At 50.7% G+C, this 24,278-nt stretch overlaps 1 protein-coding gene across 12 annotated transcripts in view; it reads right to left on the bottom strand.

The window, feature by feature from the left end:
• Positions 1-24,278, bottom strand: part of BMAL1 (basic helix-loop-helix ARNT like 1) — a 103,725-nt gene that overhangs the window by 32,461 nt on the left and 46,986 nt on the right. For 9 of the 12 annotated variants that reach the window (XM_037146685.2, XM_037146677.2, XM_037146710.2 and 6 more), the window contains exons 3-4: positions 3,570-3,698; positions 695-820 (exon numbers count right to left, since the gene is read on the bottom strand). The gene's annotated coding sequence lies outside the window, so the exon portion shown is untranslated. Of the gene's footprint in view, positions 1-694; positions 821-3,569; positions 3,699-11,007; positions 11,055-13,722; positions 13,846-24,278 lie in introns of all 12 variants that reach the window. The other 3 variants (XM_037146694.2, XM_037146704.2, XM_037146758.2) reach the window with 3 other exon arrangements.

Below are 24,278 nucleotides of genomic sequence, written 5' to 3'. Positions count from 1 at the left end.
GGTGCTTACTCACTGCACAAAGACACCTCTCACCCAGCTACCGGAACAGGGACTTGGAAGGAAGGGAGGAGCCTCGCGCTTGCTTTAGGAGCTAGTATGGTAACCTAGGCTCGCCTCTTTGTTTTCCTGATGAAAAGCCCACCGGAGCCAGGCTACGGCACGGAAGAACTAAGTCAGAGCCCAGGCTGCAGCCCAGCGCTTCTCTCCGAGGGGCCGCGTGTGCCGGGTGTTCTCTGACAGTCAGGTCAATGAAATAAATGTGATTTACTTGTTATCTTTGTATTTTCGTTACAACTTCTGTAAAAGTCCCAGGAAAGCAGAAACTACACTTTTCTCAGACCACACAGGGTGGGGCAAGAGTATTTTTACAGTTGTTCATATGAAAATAATACAATACTTTATAAATAATAATGTAAGAGTAAACTCTGTTTCACACACAAAGGTAAACCTACTTTCTCCCTGCCCCGTGCACAAGGTCTAACCCAGGAGTCAGGAAAATACTGCCCCTTTCTGTCAGCGGCCCAGACAAAGTCTGTCCTTTCTTCCCCGGCTGTCCTTTCATACCCAGCATCCCCTGCAAGGAAAGCCTTGCATAATGAAATGAAGACATTATAAGTCAATTTGCAAGACATTTCGAGAATTTACATTTTAAAATCACAAAGTGAGCTGGCCCAACAAGGAGGCTAACAAGTACCTTACAAGGAACGCCAGCTCCTAACTGAGTGGAAGAGGTCCGTGTGCGGCCCGCAGCCGGGGGTCCGAGCTCCGCACGACGAGACTGGGGCGGTCACTCCTCCTCTCCGGGCCCAAGTTTCCTCATCTGCGAAGCGGTACGTAAGTGTGAGCTCTTGCTTTCACGGTCACTATCATGCCCAAGGACTAGAGAACCAGGTGCTCCTGGTTGGGCATGCACCACATTCTCACTTTCCCAATCATCTGCTGGAGGGAACATCTTCATGCACGTATCTTCATACATTTAAGCTGTTATCTCTTTGTATACATTTCTAAAAGTAGGACTCCCAGAGCAAAAGGGGGGACACACACTGCATGTTTGGGTGCCTCCTGAAACACTGTGCTGCAGGAAAGCTCCAGTCATTTGTACCCTCCACGAAATCTCCTGTCAAGCTGAAGGCACAAACCTCATTGTTTTTACTTGTACTTTCAGTCACTACAGATGGTGTTCCCATGTCACAGGCATTTCTCTGTCTGCCTTCTCATGTCCCATTTTTCTGTCTTTAGTACCTACAGGCCTCCTAGCTCATGTCCACCTGAGTACCTGAACCGGGTGGGAGAAAAATGCACAGCAAACTCACTGCTCTCACTTTCAGTCCACCCCTGCTCACAAGGCCCAGCACTGCCCAGCGGTCCTGGGCTCCCTGCTCCATTCACTCTCCCACTCTGCTAACGGGACATTGTGCTGCCTTTTTTCTCAAGCCCCCAGCATCTTCCAGATCCTCAGCCTCAGCTAATACCTTTGCTTTCTACTTTACTGAGAAAGGAGGCCAGTGGCCATAGCTACCAGCCTACCTAGACGCTGCTGGTTAGGGCCCCACACTGGGCGGCGTGTGCTGGCTTCATCCTCTCCCGTGACTGGAGAACGGAGACCATCTCTCCAGAAGTCTCTCCTGGACCCCAACCCGTACCGTCCACTTTCCCATCTACTGAACCATTCTCATGAAGATCAGAACACATTGTAACAACTCTTTATCGCAGGGGGAAAAAACTTTGGGCTTCAATCTCTCCAGCCACTGCCCCATTTCTGTTTCCAGTTCCTTTCCTCTTCCTCTCCATAAACCAACTCCCGTCAGGCTTTTGTCCCCATCGTTCCACTAAGACAGCCTCTCCTGTCCCCAGTGACTTCCTCATGGCTAAACCTGATGGCTGGCTTTCCATTCATTCCCTCCCGATCAGACCCAACAGCAACATCTATCAGACCTGATCCCTGTCCCTCCTCATTGTCTCCTGTTTCAGAGATGCCACCTTCTCCTGATTTTCCTTTAGTGGCATCGTTTGTGGTCTCTTTAGCCAGTTCCTCCTCTCCTCCCTCGTATCTGAATGAGGGTCCCATGGATGTCCTTGGACTCCTCCCTGTCTGCACCCATTCCCTAGGAGATCTGTCTGTACTACCTATGCTATTGATACAACAGCTCCCAAATTTACACCTCTCCACATTCCAAGCTCATAGAACCATCTCCCCGACACCTCCACTTGAATTTACAACAGAGACCGCAAACTGAAACACGCAGAGCCAAACCCCTGGGCTCCCCAAGCCCGGCCGTGGCCAGGCCCGAGTCAGTATTTCAGTCCCTCTGGCTGCTCAGGACCCAAACCTCGAAGCCACTCTTCACTCCTTTCCTTCTTTCACACCCTGCATCCAATCCGTCACGAATCCTATTAACCCAACATTTAAAAAAAAAAACCCAAATTCAGCCACTTCTCCATTTTTTCCTGTATAATATTTCTGCTCAAATATCACTTAGTCAATGAAGCTTCCTTGAATGTCCATATAATATGACCTCCTGACGGCTCCCTAACCACCCCACCCTGCCTAATCTTTTCCACAGCCCTTAGCAGAATTTGGTCTGCGGTCGCCTACTTCTTTCTCCATTTCCTCTTCATTGGACTACAGCAGGGGACGAGCTGGGACTTCGGTTTACTGCTTGTGCCCTTAGTACCCGGAACACACCCTAGCACACAGGGAGAACTCAATACATAGGTGGTGAGGGAATAAATTTGTGTATTAGAAATGTATTCTTTGTTCATCATGGATGTAAATACTTTTTCTTCCTTTTCGCCTTTTAACTGTGCTTATGGTATTTGTATATGATAATAAAAGTGACATTTTAAAAAGCGTTTTCTCACCCTGGCTGGTATGGCTCAGTGGATCGACCACCAGCCTGTGAATCAGAAGGTTGTGGGTTCAATTCCTGGTCAGGGCACATGCCTGGGTTGTATGATAGGCAATGAATCAGTGTATCTCTGGTGAATCAGTGTATCTCTAGTACATCAATGTTTCTCTCCCTCCCTTCCCATTTCTCTAAAATAAATACATACATACATACATACATAAATCTTTTTTTAAAAGAAGCCTTTCCCACCCCCAAATCATAAAAATATTCTCTTTACTAATTTGGCCTGACTATACATTTCAATATCTGGTAGAATAGATCCTTTCCCTCATTACTCTTCATTTGCAAAAAAGTCCTGGCTACGCTGATTTATACTATGAGAAGCACTTTCCAATCACTTAATCACGTGAAAGACCCCGCTGGGCGGCCGCCATCGCTGCTCCGTTATTCCCGACGTTAAGGGCAGTGGGCCAGGAAGGAGTGCGGAGCCCTACCCTCGGGGCCTCGGTGGCCCTGGGCTGTGGCTGGCTGTGAGCACCGCCGATGGCCCACCCACCCTTCAGGACCAGCTGGAGTATGGCTCTGGACAGCTGCGTGAGATGGAATATTCGAAGTCTCAGGGTCTGGGAGCAGCCACACTTTCTGAAAGAACCACCACTGTGGAAGCGGCCATGAATTAGCAGGGTGAGGGGGAAGGCAGGGAAAGCGAGGGTTTAGTACCTGAAGCTGCAGTTCCTCAACCTCAGGTCCGCCCTGGGAGGGGTGAGGAGCCACTGGACTTGCTGGTCACCTCAAAGTGATTTTCATGTTTTATAGTTTCCTTCCAGGCAGTCAGCTTCGTTCAGAGACCTGCAGTGGGGCCACAGGAAAAGAACACCCAGACAGGTCACTTGGGGTGAGTGAGTTTTAAATCTCACATTAGCCGAGGGAGATGGGGGCACGAAGTCATGACTCCTGATTACAGGGAGTGACTGGACGGCTCACTACCCATCTCTCAGCTGCCTGTTAAACTAAACCACAAACACACAACCCCTTCATGTGTCTGTGGTTTAGTTTACCAGGAGATACTTCAGCAGGGGGTATTTTCTGTGAAACAATGCCTTTTAAACTACTAAACATGGATTTTGGACATGGCCTTAAAAGAAGACAGATAATTATATTTTTCTCTTCTCACACTGGGTCAAGCAGTAACCACAGGGAACTTACTAAGTGCTCACTCTGCATCGAGCCCCGTGCTTACTGCACTACGGAGATGAACTCAGACCTGAAAACAGTTCAGCGAGGTAGGGACTGCCCTGCTCTTCATTTCACTGAAGACACGGCTGAGACAGAGGGGAAGGAGCTGGGTGAGGTGACAAGGCTGGAATGGAGGGGACCCAGAGGCCACACGCACTGCTGACCAAGTCACTCAGCTCTCCTGAGTGCAGTTAGTTAGCTGAACGCAGACTATGGAATACAAGTCTTTGGAAAACATCAAGCCAAAACGATACGCCAGCAGAGCCAACGCTTGGAGCATCTTAGCTGAAGAAGCTCAGGTGTGTCTGTGCACACAAAGCTGCGGGAGAAACGAGCTACGAAAAGGCGCTGCCCGCCCACCTACCCACAACCGGGAGGAAGCGGCTCTCAAGGGAGACGAGAGGTGCAGCCCCGCTCCTCCTCCTCCTTCCCCACCCTGCCTTGAGATGGCAAAACCCGGATTTTAAATGGGGCTTTACCGGCCTCTCTGAAGCAAGAGTTCTGGTGTTTCACATTCCACGGACTAATTCTTGTCATCTTTGGACTATCTTTGTCTTGATCTTTCTAAAGGTCTTCAGATGCATATGCAGGAATAGAACTGATTTTGTTCTCTCAATTTATTCCCCTTTGTAGTCTGACTCAGAAACCTTCACTGTCCAACTCTGATAACCCCAGTTTTCGGGCATGTGCTTGCTAACGACCTGACCTGGAGCTCTGGGCTTTAGTTTCTAAGCCTCAGTTGACACAGCAGTGGCAAATAGATGCGAAGTCCCCAGGTAAAGCTGCTAGAGCCGGACTTACCATTTGTGGTTCCATCTAAGTCCAGTTCCCCATCCAGGTCCCACACCATCCTCCAGCCCCCAAATGAGTATCCCGAGATCTACGCTGGGCACCCTCCTCTCTCTCCTTCCACACCTCGGACCCTCACGTGGCCCTCCAGTGGATGGATCCAGCCACGTCCCTCCATCCCCTGCTCATTGCTCCATCCAGGCTGCTCTCCTCTCCAGCCTCATCCCCTCCTCAGTGGGGTCAGTGACAGGACACCCCCGCTTCCTTGTTTAAAACACGTCACTGGCTTCACTGTAACAGGCTGGGCCAAAACACTTCATTGGCTTCTGCTCCAAGCCTTTCAGATAAATCCTCAGACTCCCCAGAAGGAAATGCCAGGCCCCCGCCATGGCTTGCTGGCTCTCCACCCGACCTCCTCATCTGTTGCCGAAAGCTCAAGGTCACCGATATAAGTTCCCAGGAGCCCATGGCCTCAGCTGTGCCACGTGGTCCTGCAGGTGAGGCTCCCTTTAGCCACTCCATCACCTGGTGAACTGCTTTCTTCTCAAGTGCCATCAGGTGTTGCCTCCATGAAGCACCTTCTGGCTCTACCCGCGCTGCTCCTGCCCATCCCTTCACACCCGGCAGCCTCTCCCTGCCTTCTGCCCCCACCCGGCCCTGTGGTTTTATTGTCTGGTGTCTCCCAGTGCCACCCCTCACTCTCTTTCCCCCACTTCCCTGAAATGTAGGCAGAAAGTTCTAGCAACCAAATGGCTTATGAAATTTCTTATTTTGACCATTTTTTTCAAAACTCAAATTTGCTTTAGAGAAATAATAAATCCTAACGTGGATTGTGGCACTATAGTTTGCAAAACAAGAATCAAGAAACCTTTCTTACATGATTGGCCTAGGTAAGGAAACTCAATCAGCTGAGACACTGAACAATTATTTTTGGAAAACTGCTTTCTCTCCAAGAAAGTAATCTTAGATGTAAGACTATAAATGAAACAACAAAAGAGAAAAAACCCTCCTTCTGGTTATTTACTTCCAAAAGAGATTTGACCTAAGGGGGCTCCAATTGATGGGGTGCTGTGCCAGGGGCCCTTGCTAAGGCGGTCCGGCCAGCCGCCGTGCTGCCGCTGTCCAAATGGTGCAGAGCGAGGATACTTTGGGGGGAGCCTGGCCTGTGGTCCTGGGGTTGGGAGCCACATGCGTGCCCACCTCTGAGTTAGAGATTCCAAAAGTCGGGGGAGGCTCACTGGCTGGCCAGAAAAAGCAAAGCACACAGGGACTTGTGAAGTGTCCTGGGAAGAACTTGGGGTCACCCTCTGTCCCACCTCAGTCCCCTTGTGCCCCTCAGAGTGGCACAGGGAGAGGAATCTCAGGCACCACACAAAGAAGTGAGGGGACTGGAAGAGGAGCCGCAGCTCAGGCTGCCCTTGCAGAAAGGCCTTTGCACCCAAGAAGGGTGAGGTCATCAATTGCTGCTCCGTGCCCAAAGGAGACACAGCAGCTCCTCTGAGCAGAGCGGGGTGAGGCTGAATGGCCCCTTAAGAAAACCACACACCCCATCTAAGGAAGGAAGATGACCACATCCAAGACCACCAATCACACACACCAGGTGTCTCTTTCTGCTTCCCCTCTGCCCTGCCCCAGCACCCAGAATGCTGCATGAAGAGAAAGGACAGCCCTGGCTGGTGTAGCTCAGTGGATTGAGTGCGGGCCTGCTAACCAAAGCATCACCAGTTTGATTCCCAGTCAGGGCACATGCCTGGGTCGGAGGCCATGTCCCAGGAGGGGGTGCACTAGAGGCAATCGCACATTGATGTTTCCCTTTCCCTCTTCCTCCCTCCCTTCCCCTTTCTCTAAAAATAAATAAAATCTATTTTTTAAAACAAAAGGACAGTGTGTAGGTTATTAAGGGTCTAAGTATTAGCTGCCTTCCTGTGGGGACAGTCTGCAGGCCACCTCAGTATCAGGCCTGGCCCCGAGACTTAACTGAGAAGTGTGACTGCACAGGACAGCCATAACTCTGGAACAGAACCTCTAACACGTGTTTCTCTTGCCAAGACCAGCAATTTCCTGAACAGAGAACTAAATAAGCCTTTGCTACTATAAGCCATCGAGATGCTGAGCCATTATTACTAGGGTGACCAAGTCTTCTGTTTGCCTGGGTCCCGGGAAACCCCCTGTCCCAGGTAAATCAGGACGGTTGGTCACCTGGTTCTTAGTGCTGCAACACTCCTCTTAAGATGCCTGACTCGGGCAGGAGGAAGGAAATACAGACCAGGATCCTGGAGCCACAGACCAGGCCTGAACTCGGAAGAGCCAAAGAAAACAGTGGCATTCACAGTGGACGGGTTTAATCTTCACAATGACCTCTCCACTCATTGTGATCATTACCCAGTTTTCCGGGCAGGGAACTAAGGGCAGAGGAGGCCAAGTTATCTTAAGACGGCACAGACAGCAACGAGGACTGTATTGGGGTCCGTCTGCTGGTTCTACCCACCACACTGCTGCTGGTCCTGCCTCCAAAGCCACAAAGTAACTCACAAAACGCCCCAAATGAGCATGCCCGGGACGAAATGCAGGGAAATGGTAAGAAGGTGAAGTCCTGGTTCAGGAGCACTGTGAAAAGGGAGCAAAGGAGCTGTCTCTGGGCCTCCAGGTGAAAGGGCAGGGAGGGAAGCAATCGGACCTCACACGGGCTGCGGCGGCAGCAGCTGGTTCCCTGGAACAGGCTGAGCGAGGGGGAGCCTGTCAGGGGGTCTCTTCGGGTTCTGAGCGTGCTGTGCGAAATGGCTTTGGGGAAATACGCTTTGTGAAAGAACACAGGTCTCTCCCCACTTTTTAAATGGACCCCAGTGAAAGCCTTCCCCGCCCTCGAGCCCCTGCCCCCAGGTGCGACAGCTGAATAGAGTTAAGACCACTTTGTGAAGCCCCAGGATGTCACTGGAGTAATGGCTTTAGATGGTGTAGCTTACTCAAAGGGCACGGCTTAGGGGAAAATGAAGGACAGTGACTCAGCATCCCGGACTACCCTTGTCTGGTGGCAACGTGCTTATCAGTCAACGTCCCCACAACATCCCACACGCTCCAGGTTTACCGACGGGATGAGGGGGACTTGCTCTGGTCTGTTTAGATGGTGGTGGCCTTTGAGCAGAGAGGCTGATGGGCCTGCCCCCCTGCAAGTCCCTCTTGACCCTCGTGGTTACTCGGACAGCCTGTGGGGAGTCCAGCCGCCTCTACAGCAGGTAGAAAATGTTCACGCAGGGAGACCAGGGGCCTTGACCTGAGGTGTCTGCACCGGGATTACTCGACAAGCACTTCTCCAGCTCCTAGCGGAAGCCAGGACTCTGGAGACGCAGAGGAATGAGCAGTCCTGATGTTCAAGATTCCCTCAGTCTGGCTGGAGGGACAGTGTTCCAGTAAAGACGCTGTGATGCCATGATCCATGCAACAGGCAGGGCCAAGCTCCCAGTCATGTGAGCAGAGCACTTGGAAAGGATGTGCGGTTGCCTTTCTCAGAGATTTGTGGTGTCATTATGACAAACTTCCAGCAGGTGGCAGTCAAGTGTTTTGAGGAAGGTGTGCTTTTTTCCCCCTGACTGTGGTGTGTGTGTGTGAGAGCAGAGGAGGAAAATAAGTCACTTACTGGCCAGTGTGTGTGTATGGAGGGGGTGGGCAGTTAGTGGAAGGAGAAGGGAGGAGGTGAGACCTGAATTAGGTGTTGCAGATATTAGTCTGGTGGACTGGATGGTGGGGAGTGTGTTCTGAGCAGGGGAGAGTGACATTTGCAGTGGCTCCCAGAGGCTTGGGGGAGAACCCTGCTCGTGGCACTATGTACCCAGTCCCACTGGTGACTCTAGATGCTTGGGAATCTGCAGTCAAACATAAATCAAGGAGACTGCCTTTGGAACAACACGGCTCGGATGGCCGATGAAGAGGGTCTCACAGGGGCAGGATCTGTCAACCCTGAAATATTTGGTGAATCAAAACAAGGCTGGTCTTTGTGGAAAACATCCCCCCGCCCCCAGTACCACTGATGGAGGAGAGTCCCCAGACTGCAGTCTTGGAGGGCTACTGAGGGCTGTTACAGAGGGGCTCATGGGTCTAATTAAGAGTCACGAAACAGGGCACACACCTAGCCCAGCAGGCACTCAGTGAGTGCTTGTTGAATAAAAGCGATGCCTTCTTAGACCTTTGCCAAGTCTATCTCTGACGTACAGGAAGGAGAACAACCGAGGAACAAGCTAAGGCCCCACTGGGCTTTCTGGGAGGACTCTTGGTCCTGAATGGGGAGCTACAGACCACCGATTGGACTGGTGTGGGAAGTAACCTGATTCCAGCTGACAGCTGAGCCACTGCCCAAACTGAGGTGACTCGGGATGTGGCAGTAGAATGAGCAGAAGGGTCAGACCTGCAACAATGGGGTGGACGAGCAGATACAGATTATTCCTTTAATAGGTTTGATTAAAAAAAGACTGCAAAGTGATGTTGAATCTCAGGAAGGACTGACCCCCCTTCAACATCCACGCACCACCTGAGACGGGCGCTGATATTACTTGTGCTTTTAGTGAGCCTGGCCCTCCATGACAGAGTGGTGACGAGTGTGCTCTGACCGTGTTCTGATCCTGCCGCCACCATACACTGGTGCCTGGGGTGCGGGCCTCAGTTCCCACACGTGCAGGACCTCGGCTCCGAGTGCCAGGTCTCCCGACCTGTGTGGTTCGGGTGATGACACTGCCGGCCTCAGAGCTGTGGTGGAGACGTAGAAAGTGCTCAGGATGGTGTCTGCCACGTAATAAGCCCTCTGTAAGTGTTACCTATCATCGTCTCACTTAACCACCAGGACAGCCCTCTAACATGGCTGATGGCATCTCTCCCATTTGACAGATGAGGAAATGAAGTTTCAGAGCAGTTAAGTAACTTGCCCGAGGCAGGTGATTTTATAGGAAGGTCAATTTAAACCAGGCCAGCCCTCCCTAAAGCCCACCGTCTTTCTACTATACGGCAGAGCCCCCTGCACAGAGTAAGAAGTGGGCACATTCCGGAGGAAGCAGGGATTTAAACATTTTTGAAGCTAGCACTTGCCAAAGGTCTGTCTTGGAACACTGGTTCCACGGGATTTTAATGATGTTACATGGGAGAAAATATCAATGGCCAGGGAAGTATGGGGAACGCTGGGTTAAGTCGTTACGTGTCTCTTCTGCAGGGCTTCTCAGAACCTTACACAGGTCAGGTGAAGGTCCAGAAGCAGCGGCGTCTTCAGTTCCCCACGCATGCCCGTCCCAGGCCTTTCCTCCTCTGACACCAAACAGCAAAGGTTCAGTGGGGCCAGACCCGGGCCTGCGCTGCAGAACCAGGCAGGGCTGAGGACCCCTCCCTGTGCCCCTGCCACCTCTCCCTCCCTAACGATTTCCTGGCCAGAAGGTGCTTGGTATGGCTTTATCTGCCCCTTGGCTCCTTGAGAGCAGCTGAGGCCTGCGGTCCCTAGTCTACTTCTTCCCATGTGTGCTCTCTGACCACTTCCTCTGCCAGTGCATGACCCCTGCCCCAAGCTGCCCTCTGCCTCTCAGCACCCATGGGCACTCAGCCCACTTCCTGCACTTTGCTCTCAGCACCCACGGGCATTTAGCTATCTTCCTGGACTTTGCTCCAAGGCCTTTCCCTGCAGCCTGGACCTGGGATTACTCTGCATTACCTGGAGGGTAACGGTGGAATCTGAAGCTGCCAACAGGTGCTGCTTATCCCTAAGTAGGGGCCAGGCCTCATTCTTCTCTACAGCCCAGTGCCCAGCACAGGGCCTGGCATGCAGGAGATGCTCAATGTCTTGTGTGTGCAGGGAGGGGGCGCTCTGTAGCTGCTACATTCTGGCTGTCCTGCCACGTCAGCTCTGGGAGGCAGCTTTCCACGGGCGAAGCTCTGCTCCCAACCCTTAGCCTCGACATGACCCTACATTCAAAGATGGCTCGCCCCCCTCCCCATACCGAGAAGGATCAAGGAGTCATGCTTATTAACCAAAGATGTATTGGCCTGGCTCCTGATTTCTTTACTTTTTTCTTTCCTCTTCTTTTAAATAGTACAGAATAAGAAAAGAGAATCTAGCCCTGAAGATTCAGGGGAAGAAAACTGTTTCTACCAAAAAACTTACTGCCTGAAGTTGAACAAAGTTCTGGGAAAGTTCATCTGCATCTTGTTCTGAAGGAAACAAAAGGATGAACTGCTGTTACTTGGTGGCAAAGGGAACTTGCCAGGTGAGGGAGAGCTGAATCAGGATGGGGTGACCAGAAGAGTGCTTTGTGTTTCTGCGTGGGCTGTGGGTGCAGGTAGCTCAGGTGGGCAGCAGGGTTGGACCCAAGAAGGGCTGAGACTCAGAGATCGTGAGGAAGGCTGGGAGCAGCAGGACAGAAACTGGGAAGAATATTAAGCAATGGAGAAAAGGGGTACGAAAGGACCTTATATGGAGTGGCCTTCACCTTTGTCATGGCAGAGGGCAAGGCCAACTGTGAAGCACGGGAGGGCCCTGAGGACGGGCTGGGACGGGGTGTGGGGGGTCCGGGGGTGCATAGCAGCAGAGCCTCTTGGGTGAGGCCACACAGCAGGTGTTTATTCAGAGCTTGTCAACCAGGCCTGTGACATCCCTGAAGTGGATGACCACATGCTGGTGAAAAAAGGAGGACAGAAGGCTGTGGAAAGGTAAGTGCTGATGTCAGAGAGCAAACTCAGATGGAAAATCTTGGGTCTGAAGCTCAGAAATGGTGAGAAAGCAGCACAGGGAGAGGGCAGACCTACTGGCAGGTGGACATGAAGGAACTTAGAGTGGAGGAGCTCCAGGACCAGGGGGCGTCAGTGAGCAGCACTGGGGAGATGCCGGACTGGGGGACCTGGGAGGGGCTGGGGAACAGCCCAGAGGTCAGCATTTTGCTGCAGGAAGCACTGGAGAGTAAGAACCTGGTATTTGAAAAGTCCAATCCCTTCGTTTTATGGTCAATGAAACCAAAATACAGAGAAATAGCTCCTACAGAAAGCTAGGAGTAGGATAATGGGAATGTCAAGCCAATGGGCCATAATAACAGAACTATGGAATTGCCCAGGGAGATGAGCTGGTGAGAGCAAAGGACCATGATCTCCCTAGAGAGAGGCAGCCCAGGAGAAGGGGAACCAGCAGGTGGACAGCTGCTGCCCAGAGCCGGCTGCACCCGGGGCTCCGGGGTGAAACAACGACCCCCGGCTAAGAAGCACTGGGGGCACAGGGAGGTAGGCCCCCCCTTATGTCCCACCTGCCATAGGTTCTGGTGAGGAGGCCTCCGATGGCTACCACAGTTCCGATGCCCTAAAGCGATCCATCCGACACAATTTACTGAGGACCCATACATGCCAGGCAATTTCTATGGTGAGAGAATTGGTAATTTGTATAAATTCCCACCACAAATTCCATGTAGCCGTCAAATTTCAATTCAGGACAATTTTGTAATAATAAAGACACTTGTGCACTGGCCCACAATCACTCATTAATCTTTCAACAAAAACTCTGAGGGCAGCCACGTGCCAGGCGCTGTCCTCCTCAGCAGTGCTGGGGCTGGGGCTGGGGACAGAGGCCCTCGTCCTCACACATTCTGGTGAGGACGGCAAGCAAAGGAGACACAACATAGGTAAGTACGGCCGGGGGGTGGTAAGTGCTGGGGAGTAAAGTCAGGGCCAGAAGTGCACTGGACATGAGAGCGGTCTAAACGTGAGGAGGTGAGGGGTCAAGGAGGGCGCATTTCAGGCCAAGAAGAGCCAGTCAAAGGGCTGTCATGGAGCCAGGCAGTGTTGGAGGACCAGCCACGAAGCCTGCTTGGCTTTTAGGCTGGTCAGTGTTGAGAAGAGGCTGCGGAGAGGGGGGCTTCTTGAGGGGCCGCCGTGTGTGTCGAGGGGAGGAGAGACCACGTGTGTGTGTTGGGGGCCGAGTGTGTGCTGGTCTGCGGGGGTGGGTATGGGGGATTGTGATAAAGGTAGCACAGGGCGGCCAGGAAGGAGACGACTAGAGCAGCCTGGGGAGGAGATCATCCGGCTCAGCCCTGGTCTCAGCAGCGGAGGTAAGGAGAAGAGCTGCATTCCAGGTACATTTCCAGGCAGGCTGAGCTGACCAACGGGATAGGAGGTGTGAGAGGAGTCCCGGCAGCGTGGCCACGGTGGGGTGAGGCGATGTTGTTGATTCTCGGTATACTCTGAAGGAACAGCCAACGGGATTTCCTGACTGTTTTTTTCTGACATGAGGGGCGACAGCCAGTCTGTGAACTGCACAAAGGCCCAGAGAGCAAGGGGATGACAGCGGGAGAAAACATAGCCCAAGTTTACTTGCGAGGCAGTGTGCCCTGTGTGACAGCTGGAGGGACCCACCCAGCAGGGGCAGGAGCCCGTGGCCTGGGGCACACAGTTCCAGTGAGACATCTAAGCTGCATCAGAGCACACGGCTGCGGTCCGCCCACCGCCCACCTTTCTGGAGCAGTGACTGCCTCCATTTACTGAGCATCAGAAGTGCCAAGGGCAGTGCTGGCCCCAGCACAGCTCACTTGGTCCTCACAGTGACCTCGTGGAGAAGGTACTGTTAGCAACACCATGTAGAAGATGGCCCTGAGGCTCGGAGAGGCACAGCACCTTGTCCAGGATCACACAGCTGGGAGGTGGGGAACAGCGACTGAACCCGGATGTACCCAACTCCACAGCCGGGGCTCCCCACAGGCCTTGTTGCTTCAGTGACTCAGCAAAGAACAGCAAAAGCTCCGTCCCAAGTAGGAGAAAGAGGGCAGGGCAGGCTTGTGCCCATCCACCTTCCGCCTACACTGTAAAGATGCCAGAACCGGTAACAAGGTTGTGAACTGACCATGTGCTGGAGGAACGGCAGGCGTGCTTGACTGGTCCACTCCCAGGCAATCAGATGATCCTTTCTGTCTCAACTCGGAATGACTGGAAACCTTTTGGAAACGCACTTGCCCATCTGTCTGCCCTGGCAAGCACAGTCTGAGGGAGACATTTACTCTTGAGACAAGTCTCCAGGCCTTCCAGCTCCAAGATGTTTATCTAAGTGTGTCCTGACCCCAGGAGTCACCCTGCAAGTTCCTCCTAACGGAAACGAAATCAGCTTGTTTTCTTTCATCTGTCTCTTTCCTACCGTAGCAATAAAAAAAAAACAACAACACATTTTGGTGATTTCAGTTTCGTTTCCCCAAGCTCTGGTTGCAGCAGTTGTTATGTGCCTAAGGATCTGAGAAACCATGGATGTCAGAACTCAAGACACTTTTTCTGAGAAAATATTCAGTGCAGGAATCACAATACAAATTATAATGCCGGAGGAGCAGCAGCGGAAACCACACACTGAGATTTTGTTTCGTGTTGGTCAGTATCGTTTCCTTTGGTCCTCAGAGGAGTAACTAATTCTTAGAGGTCAAGTACCTGGCCTGAAATTTCTCAGCTCGTGAGTGGGAAAGCCCAGACCCAGGGGTCTTTGGCTCCAGGGCAGGGGAAGGAGTAATGTTCTTTCTGAATTAGATTAATTAAAAGAAGAAATAAAACACAACCTCCTATAAATCAACACAAAGACAAATACCTCAGTGCAAACATCAGTAAAAAACGTGGACCAGGAATTCACGCAATGGACACAGTTCACTTGGGCGGGCAGAGGTCACCCAACAGCCAAACACACTTGGCAAGGAGCGGGGAGCCCAGCTGGGTGTGCTTCCTACAAAAACCTACACATGAACGTTAGAAATATTTGTATAGAGGTGGGAGGAGTGAAAACACAGAGATGATGATAATGAAAACTGCTTCAGACTCTGAGGTACGTACTTTCTACAAGGAACGGGAAACACCAAAACATCTTATTTCTCTGACAATGAAAGCAGTTAAAAATTCTGCTTTCTGCTGCACATCTAAGAAAAATAAAACCATTTCTTTTCATTTCAAATCTATACTAAGGTTTCTCCAGCTAATTTGTAAGCTAATACACACACACACTCACACACTCCCTTTCTCGTACTTTCAAAGATTCATGTATTTTTAACATTCCTTTCCCTCCCTTCAAGTGAAATTTGGAAATATAATCTACCAGCACTTATAATTTCAAAAACAATCAAACATAATACCCTAACTGTAATGCAAAGAAGAAAGAAAATGAAGCTAGGCCCTGGTCATAGCGGCTCAGTTGGTCAGTGTTGTTCTGTGAACTGAACGGCTGCAGGTTAGACTCCTGGTCAAGGCACCTGCCTGGGTTGCAAGTTGGGTCCCCAACAGGGGCGCATGTGAGAAGCAACCAATTGATGTTTCTCTCCCTTTCTCTCTCCCGTCCCCTCTCTCTAAAACTAAATAAATAAAAATCTTTTTGAAAAACAAAGTCAGAATAAGATAATATGTATGTCAATAAGCAAATGTTGTACAGAGCTACCCTAGAGAATAATGAAAGATGCTTATACCGATTTCTAACAAAAAGCAAACCTCATATCAGTGGTGGTTGTGTTCCTGGAAAATTCCACATGCAGTATGTCTTCGAATAATGTCATTTCATTGAATGTCATTTTCGTTGTAACATTGATGAGAAAACTAAGACTCCTGGCCAGGCTCACTGTCTCCGGGACTTCTGCACGGTCTCCCATGTCTGCGTGACTTTTCTCTGGTGCTCGGCTTTCCTCCCACATCCCAAAGATGTGCACGCCAGGTGAATGGGCACGTCTCCACGGTCCCAGTCTGGGTGAGTGTGGGTGTGGCTATGGCCTGCGATGGAAGGGTATCCTGTCCAGGGTGGGTGCCCGCTTTGTGCCCCAATCTGCTGGGATAGGCGCTGGCCACCTGTGACCCTGAACTGGAGTGAGCAGGTTGGAAAGAATTGTCTTACTTGTTTTTATGAATAATTCTTAAATGTATATATAGCTCACATTTATTTCAGTGTTTAATATTAGAAGTGTTTTGGGTGTTTATATAGAAGCTTGGGGATGTTTTCTGAGAACAGAAATATGCTGTAGGAACTTAACTCTTGTTTCTATCAATTAGCCTATGGCAAAATTGGTTTTGTCATCTATCATTTTGCTCAGAGTTGCAGTTTCCAAGAACCTATAGAGGATGTTAATTGAGGACTTACTGTATATTAAAAACATGCAAAAATTGTGTTCATATGTAAAAATGGAGTCAGATTCCAGGCTCAGAAAATTATAAACAGCATTTCACCTATATGATGCCCACTGAACTTTAAATAGAGAGCTGTGTAAGGATGCTGGATGACCCTTTGTTCTCCGCATGTTACATCCCGCATCCCTGCGGCCCCACAACGAAAGCCCTGTCCCCATCACTGTGACAGCCCGTCACCGCACACATCCCCAATATATCCTACAGGAGGCGCTATGTACCCATTCAGTACCTCTAGTGTCATCGAGTTTCTTTTCTACAGAGCAAGAAGGGTCAAAGAGAGGTTAAGAGATTTACCCAAAGCCATACAGAAAATAAAAAAGCAGTCAGGACTAGAAACAGAGAGGGAGTAGCTAGGGGGGAAACAAAATTATTATTCCAATATTTATATTTATTAATTGCTAGACAGCATGCTTTTTATCATGCCAATATAGGCTCTCCTCTAATCCTATCAACCTTAGGTGTTAGTTTGATTACCATCTCCAATTTTCACATGAAGACATACATTGCAGGGAAATTAGGCCCCATTTTTAGTAATGATAGAACCTATCCTACCCAGTCTCTTCTCCATTGCTTTGAGCAACTCTCCCTCTAGGTCTCTGGGTCCACAGCAGGGATCAGGCCCCCACTGCACAGGTCGAGTCTCTAGGAAGAGTGACTGGGATGCACACTATCTGAACAGCCACTGGCACAGCGACAGATGGCGCAGCCGCAGCTCCTTGGCTCTTTCGACTCAGCCAACCTGTGGCTAGTGCCTGGCCAAAACAGCCCAGGAGCCCTGAGCACAGGAAGCAGACTCTGGATGAAGTCAGGGATCATCTTTTTCTAGACTCCTGGGGGAGCCTAGCCTGAGCCACCAGGGGTCAGAGCAGGACGACCATCGTGACTGCGGGGACCACGGTTCCTGCTCCCGAGGGCCTATGCATCCAGTTGCAGCAGAAGGACTGGGGCCCATGTTACGAAAGCAGGAAGGACCGGGCACAGAACGAGGGCTTGGTCACCAAAGCCTGGGTGTTGGGTGTGGGGAATACCCTACAACAGTCATGGCAGCTTCATGGCTCATCCACCTCTGCTCATGTAACCCTCAAAACATCCTTAAGGAAAGGTAAGTGTTGTTTCCACCCTACAGAGGAGGAAATGGAGACAAGTGACTGACACCCCGTTACACAGCCTGTGAAGGGTGGGGCGGATACTCAAGCCCAGGCGGACCAGCCCCACCCACCTCCCTGTCCTGCACCTTCAAAAACACTTCCTGGTTTATGTATGTCAGGAAAAGACACTGACACCCGTATTTGTCACCCTGATCTACACACACCCTGCAGGGCCTGGCAGAGCTACAGTGAACCTGCCTGTTGGTGATAGAGCAGGAAGGGCCTCTGCCCCACAGTCCTTTCTGTCAAAAACTCCGAGGAGGTTCATAGGGAAATAGTTCAGCTCAGGCTCTTGTCCAATGATTGCTTGCAATACAAACCCGAAGCAGCCAGCCCCAGTCGAGTGCACCGTGGGCTTCCCTTTAGTGCTGAGGCTGTGAGAGAAGAGCCCCACAGCCAGCGGCACAGGCTCTGGAGCCAGCCCGCCTGCATCCAGATCTGCGCTCTGCCACTGGCTTGTGTGACCCTGGACAAGATCTGACCTCTACTCCTCAGTTTCCTCATTGGTAAGGGAGGATATTGGTATTAGCCACCTGACGGGGTGGTTGTGAGAAGTAAATAAGACAATTTGTATAAAGCGCTTAGAACAGTTTGCACGTGGCAAGCACTCAACTAATGTCACCTACGGCTAATGTTAATATTGACTGCACATCACAGAAAGAATGGCTGAAGGCGCTGGAGAACAGAAACCCTAAGGGGGCGGGGGAGATACGGGGGTGGGGCAAGGAGTTTGTGAGCACGGCTTTTACACTTCGAAAGGGGAATCATGCCGGAGAATCGTGCCACACAGACGGACCTTTGCTCTGTGTTGCTACCAAGGGCAGGACTGGGTCAATGAGGAAACAGTGCCGAGAGGCAGATCTGACTTAGAATACAGAAGGGTCTCTACCGGCAGACCCGTCCCCAACGGGGGGCGGGCAGAATGCCTGAGTGTGGGTCCTGACGGGGTGACAGGCCTCCCGTCCAGAACAGTACGGATGGGATTTTCCTGCACTGGACGGTGGGCAGAGGAAGTGACCCAGTGCCCCTTCCTACAGAAGCTTTCTGTCACGTGATAAAGGGCAAGTCGTGCTGATTGCCAGGGTGTGGCCGATTAGCTTGAAGGAAGGAAGAAGGACTTTGAACCAGTCTGAACTTCCCCAGCCCTTTAGGACTTTCACTGAAGGCTCTTAAAACACCTTCGAGACACCTTTTGGGGGTGATGGCGGTGGGGACAGAGACAGTGGCTGTGACCAACAGTGGGGCGCTGAGCCAAGTACATTCCTTGAACACCTGCTGGCAAAGTAATTCAGAGAATGCATGAACTGACAGGGTCATTTCAGACTATCACCATTTTCTTACTCTGGAGAATTCAAAGACAGCATCCATCACGCCACTGCCACTGGGACACATGATGAGAGGCGAGTGAGCAGGCTGCCCAGCCCCTCGCCGGGCCTGAGACAGGAGGGCTGGGGGTCGCTGCGGTTCACAGGCAACTTCCCGCCCTCCTCACAGGAGAAGGTTTGGTGTTCTCAGCACTGAGCCTTTCACTGCCACACCACACTGCCCCGGGTACCTGGTCTCCGGCCCAGCCACACACGGTAAAAGAGCAGGGGACTCGGGGACATGGCCAGGAGCAGGGGACAGGAGAGAGGAGGAGAAAATCTGCTCTCTGACAGTTGATTCAGAGATGGGGCATCCAGGAGGTATCCTTTGTTATGGGATATTATTACCTTTATAAACTAAAAGTGAAAAATAGAAATTATTTTATTAACAAAATATTACTATATTAAAATTACACTACAAATCCAGGAAACAAATATGAAATTCGAAAACTAAAAGCTTATCATCCATTTTATAAGTATTGAAAACAGCTATTTTACATATTTTCATCTCTGAGAAATCAAAAGCAGGTAAGTTGGTGGAGATAGCAAAAGATTTAAAAAAATGTATGAAGATGACCCTGAGGACATTCTATGCACTGATTTCACTCTGTGCCACCTGGGAGCACCTGGCGGCACATTTAGCCTCTGTTGGGGTGGCTTGGAACTCACCGGGCAGGAAGACAGACCATCTCCTCTCACCGGGACCGTGCTCGGTAACCAAAGCCCCCAGCTCCAGTAACGAGGACTCCTGAGCCGCTGGACCGGGCGGACCTGATGCCTCCCCCACACCACGAACCACCCTTGCAGCAGTAACCCCTGTCCCAGCGTGTCACTGTCCTTTACCCTCCGGTTAGCTGTCGGTCGGCCTGCAGCTCATTCCCATTGCTTCTTCCTCCCTTGTAATCTCTCCTCTCCCACTTGCTCCTCTCTGTGTTGGTGGTGACAGCCTTTACTTAGGCCCTGGTCACCCCAATCCTGGCCTCCACTGTTGCCATGAGCTGGCTTTTCCAGAAGCTTTCACAGTCCATCCTTCCTCATACAGGATTCTCCCACTCCCTCTGCCCCCTCCCAGCCTCAGACGGAGAACTCACACCCAGAGCGGTCACTGCCCAGACAGAAAGGGGCAGGTTCCAGCTCCCGTGCCAGCTCTGGCCCGTGGACACTGGCTGCCTGCAGCGCTGCACAAAGGCTCTGAGGGTCGGGCAGTTATTACTCTTCTTACCTGGGGCCAGAGGGTGGGGACGGCAGCCCTCGTGCCACCCTCGTGCTGTCCCAGCCCGGGCCTAGCATCCATGGAACTCACCTGTCCCTGGCCTGTGCCCCAGTCCCCCACTTCCTTTGGTGTTCTTGCGACACACCCTCAATGATCCACTTTCAGGGCTCCTCCAAAATGGCCGTGTTTGTCTTCACGGGCACCCAGCACTGCACCGTACTGTCCCTCCTCCAATGCTCTGCACATGAGCCGCACCTTTCTCCATGAGCAGCTTTACAGCATCTACACAGCTCTTCCCGAGTGGGTCAGAGAGCAACTGATGTCATCCTGCCTTGGTATCCAGATTCACAGATGCCAAAATTCCACATTCTCACCACCTCCCCCACTCAACTAGTGCTTTGTTGGACACATAGAACTTGGCCTACGTAATGCATGTGGCCATTATTTGATGTCCTGACGCCCATCTGTGACTGTGAGCCCTGAAGGACAGAAATTGGACCTGCTTAACTGATGGCTTTGAACTCAGTGCTGCAGGGCACATCAGACAACAGCACAGAGACTGTGGCCCCAGCCCAGCTCCACCATGACTGGCCATGGGGCCCTGGGCAAGTCACTGTCCTCTCTGGGACTCAGCTTCCCCACCTACAGTAAGATGTACTTGAACTAGAGGGTCTCTGAAGGCTCGTCCAGCTGTAACACACTATGAGAACTCAGGGCAGAAGCACTGGACGCATGTCTTTTCATGACTACATGGGTAATAATGACTCTGGGCTGGCCCAGTGAGACAGCACAGTACAGCCCCTGTGAGTGGCACAGAGCCACCATGGCAATCAGTGTGTGGCCCCGAAGTGGATGTTCGTGCTGCGGAGTGAGCGCTTGCATAGCTAAGTACAATGGACAATGAGGAATGATTTTATCTCCCTTGGGGAACATAAGTGCACTAGTCTATATTTATATCTCCCATCTCCTAATATAGACAGTGTAGGACTTTTTCTGATCAGCACTCACTTGCCAATAATTTTGCTCTACATCTAGATGAAGAATAGGAGTCATATAAGTTCACCGATTGAATGGACGGTTGATTTACAAAGCCCTTGGAATGTGTGGCTGCAGGCTGACACCGGCAACCCCATAATTAGATACAGCATGCTCTGCGATGATGTATTTTTTACTGTTTTTTAATAACTCAGTTCTCCTTCTGGGATGAGGGGAAAAATGGAATTTGTTAAAAATAAATTGAGATTTAGTGGCTTTTCAGCCTTCTGCTGCTTGTTGCTCACAATATTCTATAAATAAAAGAAGCCCTGCCCTATAATGCACTGTAAACACCCACAGACACTCAGAGCCAAATTCTTCCAATTATGACCCTGTGCCAGTTGCCAAGCTACTGCAAGGACCTACTTGAAAGGCAGCCATCTAGGCCATTTCCTGATTAAGCTGCCCTGTAGCAAGGAATCAAGGCCTGCTGCTTTGGCATTGTATCTAGTCTCAAATAATTTTTCCATGTTCTTGAAATGAAACCCTTTCCTTGTGATCAAATTACAATTCGGGGGTAAGTGAAAAACTAACTACCCAGCCATCCATATGCCTGGGTCACGTGTGTGTTTAAGATCCCGGGCAGTCACATGCTGGACTTAAATCAGACAGCAGCAGTGCACTCACATCACTGTCTTTAATTGCACCGAGCAAACCAAGGTCAGACAAAAGTAGGTCAGCCACGGACGTGACAGGTGAGTCAGAGGCAGCCCTCCCTTCTGCTCTGCGGCTTCCCTCACTAATAGGCTTGGGCTGCTGTTGCCCAATGCACCAGGCTGCGATGGTTATTTAAAAATCTGTACTATCCCCCTCGAAGGGCGGTGGGGTTGGCACTGGTGTCGAACTGACTGCTCTGTGGTTCAAATGCCAATGAGCAACTTGGGACCACCCCGGTGGCCTAGCTTTCAATGAGCCCTTTAAAAAACGGCATGCAGAGAAGCAGAAGATTGCAATGTGCCACAGTCTCACTGAGACAGAAATTATTTCCAGCTCCTTAGACCGCAGAACGCTCAAAGCTGCACTGGCGCACAATGGGCCCTGGCGGGAAACTGATCACCCCGCCTCCGCACGGAGGGAGGCTCCGCATTCAGTGTCAGCTCCCCGGTGGGCGAGTGCTCGAGAGCAGTGCTAACCCGTGGCTCGCCAAGAGGCCTCCTTCAAAGGGCCTTATGACCCGGTTCCCAGACCCAGGAGCTCAAAGTCTGAATGGGGAGCCAATTTGTAAACAAGTACCACCCAACAGAGAACTGATATGTGTTGTGTGGTCAGATTTTCCAAACTCAGACTTGGCACCGCTACTTAGAGGGGCGGGATTGTTCAAAGCAGGGGTGTCCTGAGCAACTTGGGGCCTGGGAATCACAAATCAAGGAACCTCCTCAGAGAGGAGGCCGTCCAATCTAAAGGGGCAGTTCCTGTGACTCACAGACCACCTGTGGTTTCTGATTGGCTAATTTCTGAAGTGACCTCGTTCCTTTGTGTCCCTGATTAGAATGTGACCCTCAGGAGAACAGAGGACCCTCATATCTTGTTCCAAGTGTCTATGGGGCAGCTTGACCAGTGAGTGGCTGGCTCGGGCAGGCGCTCACTAAGCACTCACTGAGCATAGCGAGGCCATATCAGACCTCTGGAAGAACATCCTGTGCACCAGGCCCCCCAATCCTCACAGCGGTGTTACGAGGTGAAATCATCTCTCCTCTATGAGAAAATCAAACGCCAGAGAGGGTGCGTGTTTTTCCCAGGCCCACACATCTAACAAGTTGATGGAGCTGAAATTCCAAGCCAGGCGTGAAGACTTCTAATCCTGGCTTTGAAGTGAGCATCTGTTGCTTTTATAATTTGGGGAAATCAAAGAATAAAAACTTTAGAGGAAAAACTACACATCAGAAAGAGCTTTATAGCAAGTGATCTCATATATGACGGATTCAGTTCCTGTGCCCAAAGCCCGAGTGTCATGTCTGCCTGCAGAGGCCACTGGCATTACAGCCAGAGCAGAAGGAAGGGTTTGGGACCCTCCTCTGCAGAGGGTGCTCCTGCCTTTCTGTGGGGCCCCCAAAGGCCAGCAGGGAGGGGAGGGGAGTGGACATTGGCAGTGATGCCCATATTCCTATAGCTGTTAGAAAGAGCAGGTGTATTCCATGGTTTGCTGGACAGGTTCCAGGGAGAGGCCTACAATTAACTTAGAAGACTGGGGAGTAAGGTGCTTGAAATTTGCCTTCTCCCAGGACTTTGCCTTCACCCATACTTTGAAAACTGAAATTTTAAAAAGGAAAGAAAGTATATTAGTTGGGACTAAAATTTCAAAAATTTTAAAATTGAAAAGGAGAGGTTTACATGGACCTGAATTTAGAACATTAAGCCCTTCCGAACCTAAGTTTGTGTACCTTTATGATCTCTTTATCACAATGAAATTCCTATCAGTCTGATATTCTGAGCTAAAAAACCCTCTCCTGTCTGCCAGATGCAGGCTCTGGCTTGAACTCATGTGCGGATCACCAACCAGGTCAGTCTCATCCAAATGGCCAGGTCAGCTCTAGGGTGTGAATACACACCTCAAATAAGGGAAAGAAATAAATCAAACAGGGTTAGCAAAGCAGGTATTTCTAAATTTGGCCAGGACAGCCCAAAACATCTGAGTACAAGACAGCACTAAGTCCAGAGTGTAGCAAACAAGCACTCAGGTGCTTATGAAATAACACGCGCTATTTCACTGAATTTTCACAGCAACCCATGAACACTCTCCATATTGCCTCCATTTCCTAGATTTGGAAACAAAAGGCTAAAAGATTAGGTGGCATGCCCATGGTCCACAGCTAGCTGGGATTCAAAACTGGGGTGTTTGACTCCAGGTCCATGCTCTTAGCTCTAAGCTCCACCTTAGTGCGCAGCCTCAGCTTCCTCATCTTCAAAACTGATAATGAAACTCACTCCTGCAGGATGGTGAGGATTAGACAGAATGTGGGTAAAGTGCTTAACACAGTACCTGGCACACAGGTAGCTATTAATGTTATTCTGATGACATCTGGACCTTTGGAAGAGAGAGGGAGACGTGGGAGGTGGGCACCTGACTATACAGATGGCACAGCATTTCACTTCACATGGCACCACAAACAGGACTGGGAACTTTGGGCCAAGGCCTGGGATGGCGTGCTGTTGGAGAGGGCCAGAGAGGGCACCTCTCAGAAGGACAGGTAAGAATGTGTTTACTCAAAGATGAAAGACTTTTCATCAAAACTTGGAGAGAGCTGGGGATTTGGGGAAAGGATAATTCAAGCTTCAGAAGAAAGTTCTGGAGAGGCGGTACCAGGCCACATGCCCACGCCTGGGTGAGGAATGGGTCCCCACCCTTGGTCTGACTCCTGATACCCAACAGGGCAAGAGAGTTCCTGTGCATGTTTGTGGTAAGGAAGATGCTGAACCCCCAAGTTACCGGTACGCCTGGCCTGAAACTTGGGCAAAGCCTAAGCATTCTAAAAAGTAAAAATTTAAAAAAAAGATTGTTTTA

Source organism: Artibeus jamaicensis, unplaced genomic scaffold (genome assembly GCF_021234435.1).
Source record: "Artibeus jamaicensis isolate MK-2021 breed Jamaican fruit bat unplaced genomic scaffold, CSHL_Jam_final contig_797, whole genome shotgun sequence".
NCBI classification, from domain to species: Eukaryota; Metazoa; Chordata; class Mammalia; order Chiroptera; family Phyllostomidae; genus Artibeus; species Artibeus jamaicensis.
This window is presented reverse-complemented; position numbering and strand designations above follow the sequence as displayed.